The sequence below is a fragment of the Oncorhynchus gorbuscha genome, linkage group LG09, assembly GCF_021184085.1.
Source record: "Oncorhynchus gorbuscha isolate QuinsamMale2020 ecotype Even-year linkage group LG09, OgorEven_v1.0, whole genome shotgun sequence".
Lineage (NCBI taxonomy): Eukaryota > Metazoa > Chordata > Actinopteri > Salmoniformes > Salmonidae > Oncorhynchus > Oncorhynchus gorbuscha.
In genome coordinates this window covers 2,186,224-2,201,139 of record NC_060181.1, presented here as the reverse complement: position 1 = coordinate 2,201,139, position 14,916 = coordinate 2,186,224, and the positions used below count along the sequence as shown (strand labels likewise).

Genomic DNA, 14,916 nt, shown 5'->3' with positions numbered 1-14,916 from the left:
CCAACAGATCAGATGACCTACTGTCACCAACAGATCAGGGTCTAACCAGATGGCCTACTGTCCCCAACAGATCAGGGTCTACCCAGATGACCTACTGTCACCAACAGATCAGGGTCTAACCAGATGACCTACTGCCACCAACAAATCAGATGACCTACTGTCCCCAACAGATCAGGGTCTACCCAGATGACCTACTGTCCCCAACAGATCAGATGACCTACTGTCACCAACAGATCAGATGACCTACTGTCACCAACAGATCAGGGTCTAACCAGATGGCCTACTGTCCCCAACAGATCAGGGTGTACCCAGATGACCTACTGTCACCAACAGATCAGGGTCTACCCAGATGACCTACTGTCACCAACAGATCAGGGTCTACCCAGATGACCTACTGTCACCAACAGATCAGGGTCTAACCAGATGACCTACTGCCACCAACAAATCAGATGACCTACTGTCCCCAACAGATCAGATGACCTACTGCCACCAACAGATCAGATGACCTACTGTCACCAACAGATCAGGGTCTACCCAGATGACCTACTGTCCCCAACAGATCAAGGTCTACCCTGATGACCTACTGCCACCAACAGATCAGAGGACCTACTGTCCCCAACAGATCAAATGACCTACTGTCCCCAACAGATCAGGGTCTACCCAGATGACCTACTGTCCCAAACAGATCAAGGTCTACCCTGATGACCTACTGCCACCAACAAATCAGATGACCTACTGTCCCCAACAGATCAGATGACCTACTGCCACCAACAGATCAGATGACCTACTGTCCCCAACAAATCAGATGACCTACTGTCCCCAACAGATCAGATGACCTACTGTCCCCAACAGATCAGATGACCTACTGTCCCCAACAGATCAGATGACCTACTGTCCCCAACAAATCAGATGACCTACTGTCCCCAACAGATCAGATGACCTACTGTCACCAACAGATCAGGGTCTACCCAGATGACCTACTGCCAACAACAGATCAGATGACCTACTGTCACCAAGCTTCTATAGGAATACAACATCAACTGGACAATCAACATCAACTTTCAGAAAACTAAGGTCATGATTTAGCAGAAAAAGGGAAGGAATCAGAGCAGCAGACACTCCTTGAAATGAGGAAATACCATGGTTGAACCAACTACATGGGACAGGAAATACCATGGTTGAACCAACTACCTGGGACAGGAAATACCATGGTTGAACCAACTACCTGGGACAGGAAATACCATGGTTGAACCAACTACCTGGGACAGGAAATACCATGGTTGAACAAACTACCTGGGACAGGAAATACCATGGTTGATCATGTCCAACTACCTGGAACAGGAAATACCATGGTTGAACATGTCCAACTACCTGGGACAGGAAATACCATGGTTGAACCAACTACCTGGGAAAGGAAATACCATGGTTGAACATGTCCAACTACCTGGAACAGGAAACACCATGGTTGAACATGTCCAACTACCTGGAACAGGAAATACCATGGTTGAACATGTCCAACTACTACTCCAGCGCTTGGCTCTTCCATGCTCTATTGGTGGATCAAGAAAAATGGCCTTGTGCTGTTTCTCCTATCTTTCCAACAGTACACCATTCTGTCCCCTATCATTCCAACAGTACACCACCCTGTCCCCTATCTATCCAACTGTACACCATTCTGTCTCCTATCTATCCAACTGTACACCATTCTGTCTCCTATCTATCCAACAGTACCCCACCCTGTCTCCTATCTATCCAACTATACACCATTCTGTCTCCTATCTATCCAACTGTACACCATTCTGTCTCCTATCTATCCAACAGTACACCACCCTGTCCCCTATCTATCCAACTGTACACCATTCTGTCTCCTATCTATCCAACAGTACACCATTCTGTCCCCTATCTATCCAACTGTACACCATTCTGTCTCCTATCTTTCCAACAGTACACCATTCTGTCCCCTATCTATCCAACTGTACACCATTCTGTCTCCTATCTTTCCAACAGTACACCACCCTGTCCCCTATCTATCCAACAGTACACCACCCTGTCCCCTATCTATCCAACAGTACACCACCCTGTCCCCTATCTATCCAACTGTACACCACCCTGTCCCCTATCTATCCAACAGTACACCACTCCACTAAATGTGACTCCACAACAGAACAGAACAGGTGTTAGGCAAGTGGACAGCCTGGTGGCTGGGGAGATGGTCCCTAACAGACAGACAGCTACAACCTGTAGACATACAGAGCCAAAGTCCAGCCAGAATCACAGCAGGCCAGACAGACCAGCCAGCCAGAATCACAGCAGGCCAGACAGACCAGCCAGTAAGTCCATCCAGCCAGAATCACAGCAGTCCAGACGGACCAGCCAGGGTATATAACAAAGTATTGAGATAAACTTTTGTTATTGACCAAATACTTATTTTCCACCATAATTTGCAAATAAATTCATTTAAAATCCTACAATGTGATTTTCTGGATTTTCTTCCCTCATTTTGACTGTCATGTACCTGTGATGAAAATTACAGGCCTCTCTCATCTTTTTAAGTGGGAGAACTTGCACAATTGGTGGCTGACTAAATACTTTTTTGCCCCACTGTATGTATAGTTTTTTGTGTGCTCTAGAGCAACAGTGTCTAGATGGAATTTGTTTATGTGGTCCTGGCGACTGGACCTTTTTTGGAACACCATTATTTTGGTCTTACTGAGATTTACTATCAGGGCCCAAGTCTGGCAGAATCTGTGCAGAAGATCTAGATGCTGCTGTAGGCCCTCCTTGGTTGGCGACAGAAGCACCAGATCATCAGCAAACAGTAGACATTTGACTTCAGATTCTAGCAGGGTGAGGCCGGGTGCTGCAGACTTTTCTAGTGCCCGTGCCAATTCATTGATATATATGTTGAAGAGGGTGGGGCTTAAGCTGCATCCCTGTCTCACCCCACGGCCCTGTGGGAAGAAATGAGTGTGTTTTTGCTTATTTTAACTGCACACTTGTTGTTTGTGGACATGAATTTTATAATGTCGTATGTTTTACCCCCAGCACCACTTTCCATCCATTTGTATAGCCGACCCTCATGCCAAATTGAGACGAAGGCTTTTTTGAAATCAACAAAGCATGAGAAGACTTTGCCTTTGTTTCGGTTTGTTTGTTTGTCTATCAGGGTGTGCAGGGTGAACACGTGGTCTGTCGTACGATAATTTGGTAAAAAGCCAATTTGTACATTGTTTTCATTGAGGAAATGTACAAGTATGCTATTAATGATAGTGCAGAGGATTTTCCCAAGGTTACTGTTGACGCATATTCCACGGTAGTTATTGGGGTCAAATGTGTCTCCACTTTTGTGGATTGGGGTGATAATAATAATAATAATACTATATGCCATTTAGCAGACCAGTCCATGGTTCCAAATATTGGGAAATATACCAGAGCTGAGGATGATGTTAAAGAGTTTTAGTACATACAGCCAAATGGAATTTGTGGTCTGTGTATTTGATCATTTCATGTAGGATACCATCAACACCACAGGCCTTTTTGGGTTGGAGGGTTTGTGTTTTGTCCTGTAGTTCATTCAAGGTAATTAGAGAATCCAGTGGGTTCTGGTAGTCTTTAATATTTGATCCTAACATTTGTATTTGATCATGTATATGTTTTTGCTGTTTGTTCTTTGTTGTAGAGCCAAAAAGATTGGAGAAGTGGTTTATTCATACATATCCATTTTGAATAGATAATTCTTTGTGTTGTTGTTTGTTTCACGTTTGCAATTATCCCAGAAGTGGTTTGATTGTATTGATTCGTCATTTACATTGAGATGATTTCTGACATGCTGCTGTTCCTTCATTTTCTGTTTTGTTTTAGTGACTCAGGTTGTCTGGGTCTCTATGTTTTAGGACAGATTTCTCTATTTCTTTCTCAGGTTTTTGCATTCTTCATCAAACCATTTGTCATTTTTGTTAATTTTCTGCTTGATATTTCTAGATTTGATGGAGGGAACCTGAAAGGTCAAATATACTGTTTAAGTTTTCTACTGCCAGGTTTACACCTTCACTATTATTACAGTGACATGTTTTGTCCAGGAAGTTGTCTAAAAGGGATTGAATGTGTTGTTGCCTAATGGTTTTTTTGGTAGGTTTCCACAATACTTTCCTTCCATCTATATCATTTCTAAATATTACTCGGTTCCTTTGGCTTTGATGCCTTGTGATTGGTTATTGCTCTGTTCAAGTAGACTGTGGTTTTGCTGTGATCTGATAGGGGTGTCAGTGGTCTGACTGTGAACGCTCTGAGAGACTCTGGGTTGAGGTCAGTGATAAAGTAGTCTACAGTACTACTGCCAAGAGATGAGCTATAGGTGTACCTACAGTAGGAGTCCCCTCGAAGCCTATTGACTATGTACAGACCCAGCTCTCTGTAACCTAGAGGGCAATACCATGTCCTCTATACCATGTTTCTTGTAGGATGACAATGTCTGTATTTACGATTTATTTGATGAAGTCCAGGTTCCTGCTCTTTAGGTCAAAGACAGATGACCTCAGGCCTTGGATATTCCAGGATGAGATACATGTCATTCTCACTGTTTCTATGTTTTTCTCTTCAAACACATGCTGAGTGAATTAAAAAGCCTGTTTCAAGTTGTGTGTCTCGCCTACAGTCCGACCAGTCAGAACAATCAAATGATGAACATTTATTGATTTCCTACATGTTGCCGTAGCTTGGTGGTCGTTCAACTAGTAATTTAACTAAATGTTGCCGTAGCTTGGTGGTCGTTCAACTAGTAATTTAACTACATGTTGCCGTAGCTTGGTGGTCGTTCAACTAGTAATTTAACTAAATGTTGCCGTAGCTTGGTGGTCGTTCAACTAGTAATTTAACTACATGTTGCCATAGCTTGGTGGTCGTTCAACTAGTAATTTAACTAAATGTTGTCGTAGCTTGGTGGTCGTTCAACTAGTAATTTAACTACATGTTGCCGTAGCTTGGTGGTCGTTCAACTAGTAATTTAACTAAATGTTGTCGTAGCTTGGTGGTCGTTCAACTAGTAATTTAACTACATGTTGCCGTAGCTTGGTGGTCGTTCAACTAGTAATTTAACTACATGTTGCCGTAGCTTGGTGGTCGTTCAACTAGTAATTTAACTACATGTTGCCGTAGCTTGGTGGTCGTTCAACTAGTAATTTAACTACATGTTTGTCACTCCCCGACCTTAGAGGTCCTTATCTATTCTCTATGTTTGGTTAGGTCAGGGTGTGACGCGGGAAAATCTATGTTTTCTATTACTTTGTTTGTTGTTTTTGCATGTGAGTGTGGTTCCCAATCAGAGGCAGCTGTCTATCGTTGTCTCTGATTGGGGATCATATATATAAGTTGTGATTTTCCGTTTGGGTTTTGTGGGGTGTTATTTTCTGTTTAGTGTCTGTGCCTGACGGAACTGTTCCCTTTCGTTTTTGGGATTTTGTTATTTTTGTTTGAGTGTTTCTTGTAACTAAATATCATGAACACTTTCCACGCTGCCCTTTGGTCCATTCTTCCTTCCACCGACGACGAGCGTCACAATGTTGCAGTAGCTTGGTGGTAGTTCAACTAAATTCAATTCTTGGTAGTGTTTTCAGCAGTTAATCAGCAGTTAGCAGTCTAGCTACCTACTGGGCAAACACTGAACGTTGAATCAACGTTGTTTCCATGTCATTTCAACCAGGAACGTGTTATAACGTTGAATCAACGTGGAAACTGATTGGTTTAGAAAAATAATCATCAATGTAAGGGAATTTCTTCTAGACCACATCACCCCAGTAGACTAGACTCCATCACCCCAGTAGACTAGACTCCATCACCCCAGTAGACTAGACCCCATCACCCCAGCAGTCTGGACCACATCACCCCAGTAGACCAGACCCCATCACCCCAGTAGACTAGACCCCATCACCCCAGTAGACTAGACTCCATCACCCCAGTAGACTAGACCTCATCACCCCAGTAGACCAGACCCCATCACCCCAGTAGACTAGACCCCATCACCCCAGCAGACTAGACCCCATCACCCCAGTAGACTAGACCCCATCACCCCAGTAGACTAGACCCCATCACCCCAGTAGACTAGACCCCATCACCCCAGTAGACTAGACCCCATCACCCCAGCAGCCTAGACCCCATCACCCCAGTAGACTAGACCCCATCACCCCAGCAGACTAGACCACGTCACCCCAGTAGACTAGACCCCATCACCCCAGCATTGTAGACCCCATCACCCCAGTAGACTAGACCCCATCACCCCAGTAGACTAGACCCCATCACCCCAGTAGACTAGACCCCATCACCCCAGCAGCCTAGACCCCATCACCCCAGTAGACTAGACCCCATCACCCCAGTAGACTAGACCCCATCACCCCAGTAGACTAGACCCCATCACCCCAGTAGACTAGACCCCATCACCCCAGTAGTCTAGACCCCATCACCCCAGCAGTCTGGACCCCATCACCCCAGCAGCCTAGACCCCATCACCCCAGTAGAGTAGACCCCATCACCCCAGTAGATTAGACCCCATCACCCCAGTAGACTAGACCCCATCACCCCAGTAGACTAGACCCCATCACCCCAGTAGACTAGACCCCATCACCCCAGCATTGTAGACCCCATCACCCCAGTAGACTAGACCCCATCACCCCAGTAGACTAGACCCGATCACCCCAGTAGACCAGACCCCATCACCCCAGTAGACTAGACCCCATCACCCCAGTAGACCAGACTCCATCACCCCAGTAGACTAGACCCCATCACCTCAGTAGACCAGACCCCATCACCCCAGTAGACTAGACCCCATCACCCCAGTAGTCTAGACCCCATCACCCCAGCAGTCTGGACCCCATCACCCCAGCAGCCTAGACCCCATCACCCCAGTAGAGTAGACCCCATCACCCCAGTAGATTAGACCCCATCACCCCAGTAGACTAGACCCCATCACCCCAGTAGACTAGACCCCATCACCCCAGTAGACTAGACCCCATCACCCCAGCATTGTAGACCCCATCACCCCAGTAGACTAGACCCCATCACCCCAGTAGACTAGACCCCATCACCCCAGTAGACTAGACCCCATCACCTCAGTAGACCAGACCCCATCACCCCAGTAGACTAGACCCCATCACCCCAGTAGACCAGACTCCATCACCCCAGTAGACTAGACCCCATCACCTCAGTAGACCAGACCCCATCACCCCAGTAGACTAGACCCCATCACCCCAGTAGACTAGACCCCATCACCCCAGCAGCCTAGACCCCATCACCCCAGTAGACTAGACCCCATCACCCCAGTAGACTAGACCCCATCACCCCAGTAGACTAGACCCCATCACCCCAGTAGACTAGACCCCATCACCCCAGTAGTCTAGACCCCATCACCCCAGCAGTCTGGACCCCATCACCCCAGCAGCCTAGACCCCATCACCCCAGTAGAGTAGACCCCATCACCCCAGTAGATTAGACCCCATCACCCCAGTAGACTAGACCCCATCACCCCAGTAGACTAGACCCCATCACCCCAGTAGACTAGACCCCATCACCCCAGCATTGTAGACCCCATCACCCCAGTAGACTAGACCCCATCACCCCAGTAGACTAGACCCGATCACCCCAGTAGACCAGACCCCATCACCCCAGTAGACTAGACCCCATCACCCCAGTAGACCAGACTCCATCACCCCAGTAGACTAGACCCCATCACCTCAGTAGACCAGACCCCATCACCCCAGTAGACTAGACCCCATCACCCCAGTAGTCTAGACCCCATCACCCCAGCAGTCTGGACCCCATCACCCCAGCAGCCTAGACCCCATCACCCCAGTAGAGTAGACCCCATCACCCCAGTAGATTAGACCCCATCACCCCAGTAGACTAGACCCCATCACCCCAGTAGACTAGACCCCATCACCCCAGTAGACTAGACCCCATCACCCCAGCATTGTAGACCCCATCACCCCAGTAGACTAGACCCCATCACCCCAGTAGACTAGACCCCATCACCCCAGTAGACTAGACCCCATCACCTCAGTAGACCAGACCCCATCACCCCAGTAGACTAGACCCCATCACCCCAGTAGACCAGACTCCATCACCCCAGTAGACTAGACCCCATCACCTCAGTAGACCAGACCCCATCACCCCAGTAGACTAGACCCCATCACCCCAGTAGACTAGACCCGATCACGCCGAATCACTCCGAATTTGTAAAGTTCCGGTTAAGGTTTGGGATCAACTTAAAACCAAAATATCAAAAACAACTTTATATCCTGCTGGATTCGAACATAACACCATGGGAGCCAGAGGCAGACGCTTGAAACCCATATGCCATACCCGGTGTTTTTCTTTCTTTCCTATTGAGAAAATATAAACCAAACCCTTTCATTTCAATGTTAAACTTTTGCCAAAACTCTCGGCTACCCCACCACTACCAATACAACCACTGCCCCCTAAAATAAATCCCATTTCAACTTCAACTTGGATTTTTTTTTGGGGGGGGGGGGTGTCATGTGAGGATTTGTGGGACAAAGTCTCAGTGGGTTGAGAGTAAAAACATCAGGATGGATTGAGGAGATGTGACTGGTCCTCGGTGGGGGTTGGGCCAGGTGGTGTTCTAATGACATGCAAAGTCCCACAGATGTCAACCTTTAAAAGAAGAGCGACCAAAACTATGGAGAGCAGGAACACAGACACCACAGTGTGTTGCTAAGACCCTTGAATTAACCGGGTTCAGGGCTCCAGGGGATTGTCAGCTGACGTGGCAGGCCTACCACAGGTCGAAGGGGTGACATTGGATGTGACAGATTGGTGTGTGTGTGTGTGTGTGTGTGTGTGTGTGTGTGTGTGTGTGTGTGTGTGTGTGTGTGTGTGTGTGTGTGTGTGTGTGTGTGTGTGTGTGTGTGTGTGTGTGTGTGTGTGTGTGTGTGTGTGTTGGGAGAGCAGACAGGCTGGCCAGGCATGGACATTAAAGCATTCTTTCAAACTGACATGAATATTATTATTCAATTTTATATACTACATCCTGCCATGTATATTGTCATTACATTGTATATACTACATACTGACATGTATATTGTCATTACATTGTATATACTACATACTGACATGAATATTGTAGTGGTCCTTCTGTAGCTCAGTTGGTAGAGCATGGCGCTTGTAACGCCAGGGTAGTGGGTTCGATTCCCGGGACCACCCATACGTAGAATGTATGCACACATGACTGTAAGTCGCTTTGGATAAAAGCGTCTGCTAAATGGCATATATTATTATTATTATTATTATTCAACAGCATATATTAGACCCCATCACCCCAGTAGACTAGACCCCATCACCCCAGTAGACTAGACCCCATCACCCCAGTAGACTAGACTCCATCACCCCAGTAGACTAGACCCCATCACCCCAGTAGACTAGACCCCATCACCCCAGTAGACTAGACTCCATCACCCCAGTAGACTAGACCCCATCACCCCAGTAGACTAGACCCCATCACCCCAGTAGACTAGACCCCATCACCCCAGCAGACTAGACTCCATCACCCCAGTAGACTAGACCCCATCACCCCAGTAGACTAGACTCCATCACCTCAGTAGAGTAGACCCCATCACCCCAGTAGACTAGACCCCATCACCCCAGCAGACTAGACCCCATCACCCAGTAGACTAGACCCCATCACCCCAGTAGACTAGACTCCATCACCCCAGTAGACTAGACCCCATCACCCCAGTAGACTAGACCCCATCACCCCAGTAGACTAGACCCCATCACCCCAGTAGACTAGACCCCATCACCCCAGCAGACTAGACCCCATCACCCCAGTAGACTAGACCCCATCACCCAGTAGACTAGACCCGATCACCCCAGCAGACTAGACCCGATCACGCCGAATCACTCCGAATTTTTAAAGTTCCGGTTAAGGTTTGGGATCGACTTAAAACCAAAATATCAAAAACAACTTTATATCCTGCTGGATTCGAACATAACACCATGGGAGCCAGAGGCAGACCCTTGAAACCCATATGCCATACACGCAAAACTGAAATGTAGTTGAAGGTGACTGTTGCCCCTAGTGGCCGATTTTCACGTCATCTCCCGATGTCCTAAAACAAGGATGGATGTTGAATACTGACATCACGGGTGACCTGCCTGCCCAAATCATCTTTGTATGAAACGATTACGCGCGGAAAGAACCACGTTGCATACATACATAGTCAATTCTTTCACGAGGAAAAAATGACAACTACAACATAATCAGCCCGCTGATTAAATCAATGTCATATTTTTACAGGTCTGTTTCAACAGAGATTCTCTTTATTTACGCGCATTTATTTCCAATAATACCATATCCAGTTGCGCATGAATATAAACCGCAATTCCATAGTCTAGATCATAGATTATTTCAATTAATATAATATTCATATTTTGACAATATTTTTGACTAAGCATTTTCATAAAGAACCATTGCCCACTTCAGCAATCACCTTTGTTGTATCCGATACATTTCACCACGGCTATAACGCAACAGGGCTACAGCAAGTCTCACCAGATGATCTAGCGTATATTTACTTCTCTCCACAACCAAATATACACAGCAACATAAAGGACAAGCAAAGAAGAGAGTGAATGCCTGAATAAATAAATGTCACTTACACTGAAAAGATGCACAATTCCCACCATGCGTTACGATGGTGTGAGGGCAAAATGTATTTCCAGTCAGCCTCTGACTCCAGTCCACTCCGATCAATGTTAGAATGACGAATGTTTATCAGTTCAGTCAATAAAAATACGGCTCAAGAAGTCAGAACGGTCCGTCAGAAACCCAGAACACATGAGCAGCACAGCAGGGTGGATTCTTCAATCAGCAGACACCATTCTGGATGGAATCGAGCTGATGTTCAAGGCGTTCGAGTCGAGCTACAGAGAAAACACGGAGATGATGCGACGCTATCAAATAAGCTACCTCTTCTGTTCAGCTTGCCGTCGTTGAAACCCTTTTTATCTTCCAAAATGACTGTTGAAATTAAATGAATTTATCTTATAGATATATAGGCTAGTCTAGGTTAGAGAGGAGATGAATAACCACGCATTCGGACTTGCACATTTGGCGCGCCTCCCGGTTGTGTGTCGGTTGCCGTTAGAACGAGGAATAGAATTAGTGATGCTTCCTCCTGCAGTTGGGGTCGGTCGGTCGGCGGCGCTCCGGGACCCAGGTGGAGGGAGTCGGTGTGGGCGGGCTCCCAGCGGTGGGAGGAGGAGGAGGTGTGACAGGCTGACTGAGCAAGCAGCTCCAACAGGCTGTGGCCTCTGTGTCCCAAAACAGGTTGTAGAGGTCAAGTAGAAGTGTATAATAGACTAGAATGGTGTGTTATAGACAAAAAAAAGTCACCTGGGTTATCTGTATTGCCCCATTCATTTAGAGCAACTTCTGAAATGTGCCTCTGTAGGTGACTGAATGTGCACGGACTCTGTTTCTCACTCTTGCTCTCATCTCTCTCTCACCCTCTAAAACTCTATTCAATTCAAGGGGATTTATTGACATGTGAACGTTGACGAAGCAAATTAAATTAATAATGAACAGAAGTGAAATAAACAATACAAATTAACGTTAAACATTACATTCACAGAAGTGAAATAAACAATACAAATTAACATTAAACATTACATTCACAGAAGTTCCATAAGAATAAAGACATTTCAGATGTCATGTTATGTGCAAATAGGTACAAAAGGGGAATAAATCAACATAAATATGGGTTTTTATTTACAATGGTGTTTGTTCTTCACTGGTTGACCTTTTCTTGTGGCAGCAGGTCACAAATATTGCTGCTGTTATGTCACACTGTGGTATTTCACCCATATCTACTGTTTATGAGGATTTTATTTTCGAATTCATTGTAGATCTGTGTAATCTGAGGGAAATCTTTGTCTCTAATATGGTCAAACAATGGGCAGGCGGTTACGAAGTGCAGCTCAGTTTCCACATAATTGTGTGGTCAGTGTGCACATATCCTGTCTTCTCTTGAGAGCCATGTCTGCCTACGGCGGCCTTTCTCAATAGCAAGGCTATGCTCACTGAGTCTGTACATAATCTGTAGCCTCTCTCTCTCTAAACTCACGCAGGTTACCCTGCAGTAACCCAAAAAACTTTCCCCACCATATGGAAGTCAATCCACCAGCTGAGAAAGGCAGAGTAGAGTAGAGCTGAGCCAATCAGAGTAGAGTAGAGCTGAGCCAATCAGAGTAGAGTAGAGCTGAGCCATGCAGAGTAGAGTAGAGCTGGGCCAATCAGAGTAGAGTAGAGCTGAGCCAGCCAGAGCAGAGTAGAGCTGAGCCAATCAGAGTAGAGTAGAGCCGAGCCAATCAGAGTAGAGTAGGGCCGAGCCAATCAGAGTAGAGTAGAGCTGAGCCAATCAGAGTAGAGTAGAGCTGGGCTAATCAGAGTAGAGTAGAGCAGGGCCAATCAGAGTAGAGTAGAGCTGAGCCAATCAGAGTAGAGTAGAGCTGAGCCAGGCAGAGCAGAGTAGAGCTGAGCCAATCAGAGTAGAGTAGAGCTGGGCCAATCAGAGTAGAGTAGAGCCGAGCCAATTAGAGTAGAGTAGAGCCGAGCCAATCAGAGTAGAGTAGAGCCGAGCCAATCAGAGTAGAGTAGAGCCGGGCCAATCAGAGTAGAGTAGAGCTGGGCCAATCAGAGTAGAGTAGAGCTGAGCCAGGCAGAGCAGAGTAGAGCTGAGCCAATCAGAGTAGAGTAGAGCTGGGCCAATCAGTGTAGAGTAGAGCTGTGCCAATCAGAGTAGAGTAGAGCTGAGCCAGGCAGAGTAGAGTAGAGCTGAGCCAATCAGAGTAGAGTAGAGCTGGGCCAATCAGAGTAGAGTAGAGCTGAGCCAGGCAGAGCAGAGTAGAGCAGAGCCAATCAGAGTAGAGTAGAGCTGAGCCAATCGGAGTAGAGTAGAGCTGGGCCAATCAGAGTAGAGTAGAGCTGAGCCAGGCAGAGCAGAGTAGACCTGAGCCAATCAGAGTAGAGTAGAGCCGAGCCAATCAGAGTAGAGTAGAGCTGGGCCAATCAGAGTAGAGTAGAGCTGGGCAAATCAGAGTAGATTAGAGTAGAGCTGAGCCAGGCAGAGCAGAGCTGAGCCAATCAGAGTAGAGTAGAGCTGGGCCAATCAGAGTAGAGTATAGCTGTGCCAATCAGAGTAGAGTAGAGCTGAGCCAGGCAGAGCAGAGTAGAGCTGAGCCAATCAGAGTAGAGTAGAGCTGGGCCAATCAGGGTAGAGTAGAGCTGAGACAGGCAGAGCAGAGTAGAGCTGAGCCAATCAGAGTAGAGTAGAGCTGGGCCAATCAGAGTAGAGTAGAGCTGAGCCAATCAGAGTAGAGTAGAGCTGGGCCAATCAGAGTAGAGTAGAGCTGAGCCAATCAGAGTAGAGTAGAGCTGGGCCAATCAGAGAAGAGTAGAGCTGAGCCAGGCAGAGCAGAGTAGACCTGAGCCAATCAGAGTAGAGTAGAGCTGGGCCAATCAGAGTAGAGTAGAGCTGAGCCAATCAGAGTAGAGTAGAGCTGGGCCAATCAGAGTAGAGTAGAGCTGAGCCAGGCAGAGCAGAGTAGACCTGAGCCAATCAGAGTAGAGTAGAGCTGGGCCAATCAGAGTAGAGTAGAGCTGAGCCAATCAGAGTAGAGTAGAGCTGGGCCAATCAGAGTAGAGTAGAGCGGGCCAATCAGAGTAGAGTAGAGCTGAGCCAGGCAGAGCAGAGTAGAGCTGAGCCATTCAGAGTAGAGTAGAGCCGAGCCAATCAGAGTAGAGTAGAGCTGAGCCAATCAGAGTAGAGTAGAGCTGGGCCAATCAGAGTAGAGTAGAGCTGAGCCAGGCAGAGTAGAGTAGAGCTGAACCAATCAGAGTAGAGTAGAGCTGGGCCAATCAGAGTAGAGTAGAGCTGAAGCCAGGCAGAGTAGAGTAGAGCTGAGCCGATCAGAGTAGAGTAGAGCTGAAGCAAGGCAGAGTATGGTAGAGCTGAGCCAATCAGAGTAGAGTAGAGCTGAGCCAATTAGAGTATAGTAGAGCTGAGCCAATCAGGGTAGAGTAGAGTAGAGCTGAGACAGGCAGAGTAGAGTAGAGTAGAGTAGAGTAGAGTAGAGTAGAGTAGAGTAGAGTAGAGCTGAGCCAGGCAGAGTAGAGTAGAGCAGAGCTGAGACAGGCAGAGTAGAGTAGAGTAGAGTAGAGTAGAGTAGAGTAGAGCTGAGCCAGGCAGTGTAGAGTAGAGTAGAGCTGAGACAGGCAGAGTAGAGTAGAGTAGAGCTGAGCCAGGCAGAGTAGAGTAGAGTAGAGTAGAGCTGAGACAGGCAGAGTAGAGTAGAGTAGAGTATAGTAGAGCTGAGCCAGGCAGAGTAGAGTAGAGCAGAGCAGAGCAGAGCAGAGCAGAGCAGAGTAGAGTAGAGTAGAGTAGAGTAGAGTAGAGTAGAGCTGAGACAGGCAGAGTAGAGTAGAGTAGAGCTGAGCCAGGCAGAGTAGAGTAGAGTAGAGCTGAGACAGGCAGAGTAGAGTAGAGTAGAGTAGAGTAGAGTAGAGTAGAGTAGAGTAGAGTAGAGTAGAGTAGAGTAGAGTAGAGTAGAGCTGAGCCAGGCAGAAGAGAGTAGAGCTGGGCCAATCAGAGTAGAGTAGAGCTGGGCCAATCAGGGTAGAGTAGAGCTGAGACAGGCAGAGCAGAGTAGAGCTGAGCCAATCAGAGTAGAGTAGAGCTGGGCCAATCAGAGTAGAGTAGAGCTGAGCCAATCAGAGTAGAGTAGAGCTGAGCCAGGCAGAGCAAAGTAGAGCTGAGCCAGGCAGAGCAGAGTAGAGCTGAGCCAATCAGAGTAGAGTAGAGCTGGGCCAATCAGAGTAGAGTAGAGCTGAGCCAGGCAGAGTAGAGTAGA

General features: G+C 47.1%; 1 protein-coding gene across 1 annotated transcript in view; it reads right to left on the bottom strand.

Moving 5' to 3' along the window:
• LOC124043069 (protein CBFA2T1-like) overlaps positions 1-11,154 on the bottom strand; it is a 182,961-nt gene extending 171,807 nt beyond the window's left edge. Inside the window, exon 1 of the mRNA XM_046361242.1 lies at positions 10,666-11,154. The gene's annotated coding sequence lies outside the window, so the exon portion shown is untranslated. The remainder of the gene's footprint in view (positions 1-10,665) is intronic.
• Positions 11,155-14,916: the final 3,762 nt, after the last annotated feature.